General features: G+C 32.7%; 1 pseudogene; it reads left to right on the top strand.

Annotated features, from left to right (window-relative positions):
* The window catches only part of LOC103588399, an 8,996-nt pseudogene extending 3,687 nt beyond the window's left edge, over positions 1 to 5,309 (top strand).
* Positions 5,310 to 6,698: the final 1,389 nt, after the last annotated feature.

Below are 6,698 nucleotides of genomic sequence, written 5' to 3'. Positions count from 1 at the left end.
TTTTTTTTTTTTTTTATGTAATGTGAAATAGGAGTTCATCCTCATTCTTTCCATATGAATTGTCCTAGCACCATTTCTATCGAATTGTCTTTCCATCCTTGTTAAAAAAAAATTGACAGTAAATGTGAGGGTTTATTTTTGAACTATCAGTTCTATTCCCCTGACGTTTATGTCTATCATGACTATCCTTATGCCAGTACCACACTGTTTTCATTATCGTAGCTTTGTAGTAAATTTCAAAATCAGAAAATGTGAGTCCTCCAACTTTGTTCTTTTTTGGTATTGTTTTGGCTATTCTAGATCTTTTGAAATTCCATATAAATTTAGGTATTTAATTTCTGCCAAAAGGCAGCTGGAATTTTGATAGGGATTACATTCAGTCTGTAGATCAATTTGGGGCGTATTACTATCTCAACATCATTAAGTCTTTTAATACATCAGATATAGTACCTTTCCATTTATTTAGATTGTCTTTAATTTCTTGCAGTAATATTTTCTAGTGTTTAGAGTACAAATTATTCCTAAGAATTTTGGTAAATTTATTCCTAATTATTTTATGTTTTTGATGATATTATAAATAAATTGTTTTCTTAATTTCTTTTTGGATTGCTCATTGGTAATGCATAGATATAGTTAATTTTTGTATGTTGAGCTGAATCTTGCAAACTTGCTAAACTTATTTATTAGTTCTAATAGTATTTTAGTGGAGTCCTTAGGATTTTCTATATACTAGAGAGTGTTATCTGCAAATAGAGATAGTTTTATTTTTCCCTTTCAAATCTAGATACTTTTTATATCTTTTTTCTGACTATTTGCCTGGCTATAATCGCCAATACAATGTTGAACAGAGGTAACAGGAGCAGATATCCTTGCTCTGTTCCTGATCTTAGAAGATAAACATTCAGTCTTTTCTCAAGTATAATGCTAGCTGTGGGTTTTTCACAGATACCCTTTGTCATGTTATGGAAATTCCCTTCTATTCCTATTTTGTTGACTGTTTTATATCATGAAAGGGTGTTGAATTTTTTCAAATACTTTTTCTGTGCTGATTGAGATGACTGATCATGTGTTTTTTGTCCTTTATTCTACTAGTAGGATATATTTTTAAGTTGATTTTCATATGTTAAAGTTTGCATTCCTGAGACAAATATCACTTGGTCATAGTATATAATCCTTTTTACATGCTTCTAGAATCTGTTGTCAAATATTTTGTAGAGGATTTTTGCATCTAAGGGATATTGGTATATAATTTTCTTGTGCTATCCGTATCTGGTTTTGGTATCAAGGTAATACTGGCTTCATTGAATGACATAGGATTCCTCTTCTATTTTTTAGAAAAGTTTGTGAAGGACTGCTGTTATTCTTCTTCAAGCGTTTTGTAGTATCCCCTAGTAAAGCTATCTGTGCCTGAGATTTTCTTTGTGGAAAATTTTGTAATTACTAATTCCATCTCTTTACTTTTTCCAGGTCAATTCATTGTCATGTTTTTTCTCACTACCATCATCGTCTAATATAGGTCTATTCAAATTTTCTATTTCTTTTTGAGTCAGTTTCAGTAGTTTGTGTCTTTCTAGGAATTTGTCTATTTCATCTAGGTTATCTAATTTGTTGGCATACTGTTGTTCATAGTATTCCCTATAATCCTTTTTATTTCTGCAAGTTTGGCAATGATATCCCGTTTTGTTTCTGATTTTAGTAATTTGAGGCTTCTCTTCTTTTTTCTTGGCCAGTCTAGCTAAAAGTTTGTTACTTTTGTAAATCTTTTCAAAAAATCAATTTTTGGTTTTGTTCATTTTTCTCTATTGTTTGCATATCATCTATTTGTTTATTTCTGCTCTAATCTTCAGCATTTACTTCCTTCTGCTGGCTGTGAGTTGAGTTTGGTCTTCTTTTACTAATTTCTTTAGGTAATATTAGGTTACTGATTTGAGATCTTTTATAATTTAGGTGATTATGGCTATATATTTCTTCCTAAGCACTGCTTTAGCTGCATCCCATAAATTTTGGTATGTTGTATTTTCATTTTTGGTCATCTCAAATTATTTCCCTATTTCCTTTTTGTTGATTCTTTGACCTATTTGTTAAGAGTGTATTACTCAATTTCCACATATTTGTGAATTTCCCAAATTTCTTTCTATTACTCATTTCTAATTTCATTCCACTATGGTTAGAGAACATATTTTTTTAAGATTTCAATACTTTTACATGTTTTGAGGCTTTTAAAATGGCCCAACATGTGATCTACTCCAGAGAATGTTCCATGTGTATTTGAGAAGAACATATATTGTGCTGTTCTTGGATAGAGTGTACTATAGATGTCTGTCAGGTCTAACTGGCTTATAGTGTTGTTCAAGTCTGCGATATCCATCCTTCTTGATCTTCTTGCTAGTTGTTCTATCTATTACTAAAAGTGGGGTATGGAAGTCTAAACTATTATTTTTGAATTATCAATTTCTCCCTTCAATTCTTTCAGTTTTTGGTTCATGTCTTTTGGGGTTCTGTGATTAGGTGCATATTTATACATAATTATTATATCTTCCTAATGAATTGACATTTTTATCATTATAAAATGTCCTTCTTTATCTCTAGTAATATTTTTTTTTGTTGTTTCTAATTCTATTGTCAGATATTACCATAGCCACTCCATCTCTTTTTGGGATGCTATTTGCATGACATGTCTTTTCTTTTAAACCTATTTATGCCTTTGAATCTAAAGGGTCTCTCTAGTAGACAGCATATAGTTGGATCATGTTTTTCTACACATTCTGCCAATTTCTGCCTTTTGATTGAAATAATTAGTCCGTTTACATTTAATGAAATTGTAAATAAAATGGAATTATGTCTGTTATTTGCTATGTATTTTCCATATATTTTATTCCTCTATTCCTCCATTATTGCCTACTTTTGTGTTAAGGAGATATTCTTTAGTGTACAAGTTTAATTTACTTGTTACTTGTTGTTCTTGAATATATTTTTGAAGTTTTCTTAATGGTTTCTCTGAAGATTACAGTTAACATAACACCTTAAAACAATCTAGATAAGATTAATACCAACTTAATTTCAATAGCATACAAAAACTTTGCTCTGATTTAGCTCTCTTCCCACTTCCCTCCTTTGTGCTATTATTGTCATACAAATGTTTCTACATTATAAGCCCATCTATACAGTTTTATAATTATTGCTTTATGTTGTTGTCTTTTAAATCAGATAGGAGAATAAAAGAGTGACAAACAAAAATACATTTATAGTTACATTATATTTAGCTATGCATTTCCTTTTCCTGGTACTTTTTATTTCTTTACATGGATTTGAGTTTCTGTCTAGTGATTTTTTATTTCAGTCTAGTATCTCTTGTAGGGAAGATCTGCAAGCAAAAAATTTGCTCTGTTTTTGTTTATCTGGAAATGTCTTAATTTCTCCTTTATTTTAAAGTTTTGCTGGACATACAATTTTTTTGATAGTCTTTATCTTTCAGTGCTTGATATGTCAGGACTTTATATTTGTTATCCCATTGTCTTCTGGCCTCCATGGTCATGGTTTCTTTTTCTTTTTATTATTTCTTAAAATCTTATTTTATTTTACTTTAAAAAAAATTTTGTTGGCTTCCATGGTTTCTGATGAGAAGTCAGCTGTTAATCTTATTGAGAATTCTGTATATGATGAGTTTCTTTTTCATGCTGATTTCTAGATTCTCTCTTTGTCTTTTGACAGTTTAACTATGATGTGGCCAGGTGTGGATCTCTTTGAGTTTATCTTACTTGGAGTTCTTTGAGCTTCTTGGGTGTGTAGCCTAATATTTATCATCCAATTTGGTATATTTTCAGTCATTTTATCTTCAAGTATCCTTTCTTGCCCTTTCTCTCCTCTCCTTCTGGTCTTCCATTTTGTGTATTTTAGTATGCTCAGTGATGTCCCAGAGATATCTGAGACTCTGTTGTTTTTACTTTTAAAATAAGCTACTTATTTTATAATAGTTATAGATTTCTAGAAAAGTTGTGAAGATATTACAGAGAATTCCCATATACCTCACAGCCAGATTTCCCTTTTATTAATATCTTACTTTAGTATGGTACATTTGTTACAACTAATGAATAAATATTAATACATTATTATAACTAAAGTTCATACTTTATTCAGATTTCCTTAGCTCTCACCTAAGGTTCTTTTTCTGTTCCAGGATCCTATCCAGGATACCTCATTATATTTAGTCATCATGTCTCATTAGACTCCTGTTAGCCATGACAATTTCCCAGATTTTCTTTGTTTTTCATGATCTTGACATTTTTGAGGACTACAGGTCAGGTATTTTGTAAATTTCTCTCAACTGGGATTTGTCTAATTAGACTGGTGGTGTTTGCTTTTGTGATAAAGACCACAGCTCCTCACATCATATCAAGAGTACATAGTATCAACATGACTTAACACTGTCGATACAGACATTGATTATCTGGCTGAGGTAGTGTTTGTCAGGTTTCTCTATGCTATGATAAAGCTACTCTTTTTCCCCCATACTTTGTTGATTTTTCTTCATTCTGTTTTCTTTCTGCTCCTCAGACTGGATTATCTGAATTGACCTATTTTCAAGTCTGTTGATACTTTCTCCGGTTGGCTCAAATCTGCTGTTGAGTTTCTAGTGAGTTTTTAATTTCAGTTATTGTACTTTTCAACTTTATAAATTCTATTTGTTTTTTTTTTTTTAATAATTGCGATCTCTTTGTCAATATTCTGTATTTTTTTAGTAGTTTGCACAGATAATAAACTCGCTTCTTTCCTTAAGTGGACAATTCAGTGGTTCTTAGTATATTCACAGGTATGCACAACCATCACAACAATCAATTTTGAACAGTTTTGGTTTTTCTCAGCTGCCACAAGGTGTTTGATCCTCTAGAGGAGGCTAAGGCTTCATTGGAGTGAAGCCCTCATTTCATTAGGTGACTAGCACCACACCTGGCAGCATTAGTCCTGCACTTGCCTGGACTGTGGACTCCGTCTCCAAGCTCACCTGCATCTACTTGGCCCTCATTCTGCATCTCAGGGAGGATAAGATCAATGCCCTCATTAAAGCAGCTGGTATAAATGTTGAACCTTTTTGGCCTGGCTTGTTTTCAAAGGCCATGGCCAATGTCAACTTTAGGAGCCTCATCTGCAATATAGGGGCTGGTGGACCTGCTCCAGCAGCTGGTGTTGCACCAGTAGGAGGTCCTGCCCCCTCCTCCACTGCTGCCCCAGCTGAGGAGAAGCAAGTGGAAGAAAAGAAAGAAAAATCTGAGGAGTCCGATGATAACATAGGCTTTGGTCTTTTTGACTAAACTTCTTTTATAACATATTCAATAAAAAAGCTGAACTTTATGCTGCAAAAAAAATTTTTAAGAACCTTTTCTTCATCCCCAAAAGAAACCCTATACCCACTGGCAGTCACTCTTCATTTCTTCCCACAACCCCCTCAGCCCTAGGCAACCACTAACCTGCTTTCTGTTTCTATGGATTTGCCTATTCTAGTCAATGGAATCATACAATATAGGACTTTTGCAACTGGCTTCTTTCACTTAGCAGTATGATTTCAAGGCTCATCCACGTTGTAGCATGCATCAGTACTTCATTCCTTCTTTACTGCTGAATAATATTTTGTTATAAGGATATACCATATTTTGCCCATTCATCAGTTGATGGACATTTGGCTTATTTCCACCTTTTGACTGTTATGAATAATTTTGCTATGAACATTTGTGGATAAGGTTTTCTATGGACACATTAGGTATTAGGTGTAGACCTACGAGTGGAACTGCTGGGTAATATGGTAACTCTATGTTTGACATTTTAAGAAACTGCCAGACTGTTTTATAAAGCAGGGGCACCATTCTGCATTCTCATCAGCAATGTGTGAGGGTTCCAATTTCTCCACATTCTTACCAACACTCATGTCATGTCTTTTTTATTGGATCTGATATTTTTATTAAAGCCATCCTAGTGCATATGAAGTGGCATTTCTCTCATGCCTAATGATGTTGAACATCTTTTAATTTGTTTATTGCATATCTTTTAAAAAAGAAATGTGTATTTATATCCTTTTGATCAGTTTTTAATAGGGTTATTTCAATTGGGTTATTTGTCCTCTTGTCATTGAGTTGTAAGAGTTCTTCATATATTCTGGATGCAACTATCTCCTCAGACATATGATTTGCAAATATTTTCTCCCATTTTTGGGGTTGTCTTTTTACTGTTATGGTGGTACTCTTTGAAGTACAAAAGTTTTTAATTTGATGAAGCCAAATTTACCTATTTTTCTTTGTTTACTTGTGCTTACAGTGTCCTCTATCTGAAACTATCACCTAGTCCAAGGTCATAAACATTTATGCCTATATTTTCTTCTAAGAGTTTCATAGTTTCAGTTCTCACATTAGGTTCTTGATCCATTTTGAGTTAGTTTCTGTATATGTTGTTAGGTAAGGGTCCACCATCATTCTTTTGCATATGACTATCCACTGTCCTTGCACCATTTGTTAAAAAACTATTGACAGCCTTGTTGGAAATCAATTGACTGCAAATGTTAAGGTTTATTCCTAGACTCCCAAATCTATTTTTTGAGCTAGATATGCCAGTGCCACACTGTTTTGATTACTATAGTTATGTAGTACAATTTGAAATCAGGAAGTGTCAGTCCTCCAACTTGGTTCTTTTTTTTTTTTTTTTTTTTTTTG

The sequence above is a fragment of the Galeopterus variegatus genome, unplaced genomic scaffold (assembly GCF_000696425.1).
Source record: "Galeopterus variegatus unplaced genomic scaffold, G_variegatus-3.0.2 Scaffold566, whole genome shotgun sequence".
NCBI classification, from domain to species: domain Eukaryota; kingdom Metazoa; phylum Chordata; class Mammalia; order Dermoptera; family Cynocephalidae; genus Galeopterus; species Galeopterus variegatus.
This window is presented reverse-complemented; position numbering and strand designations above follow the sequence as displayed.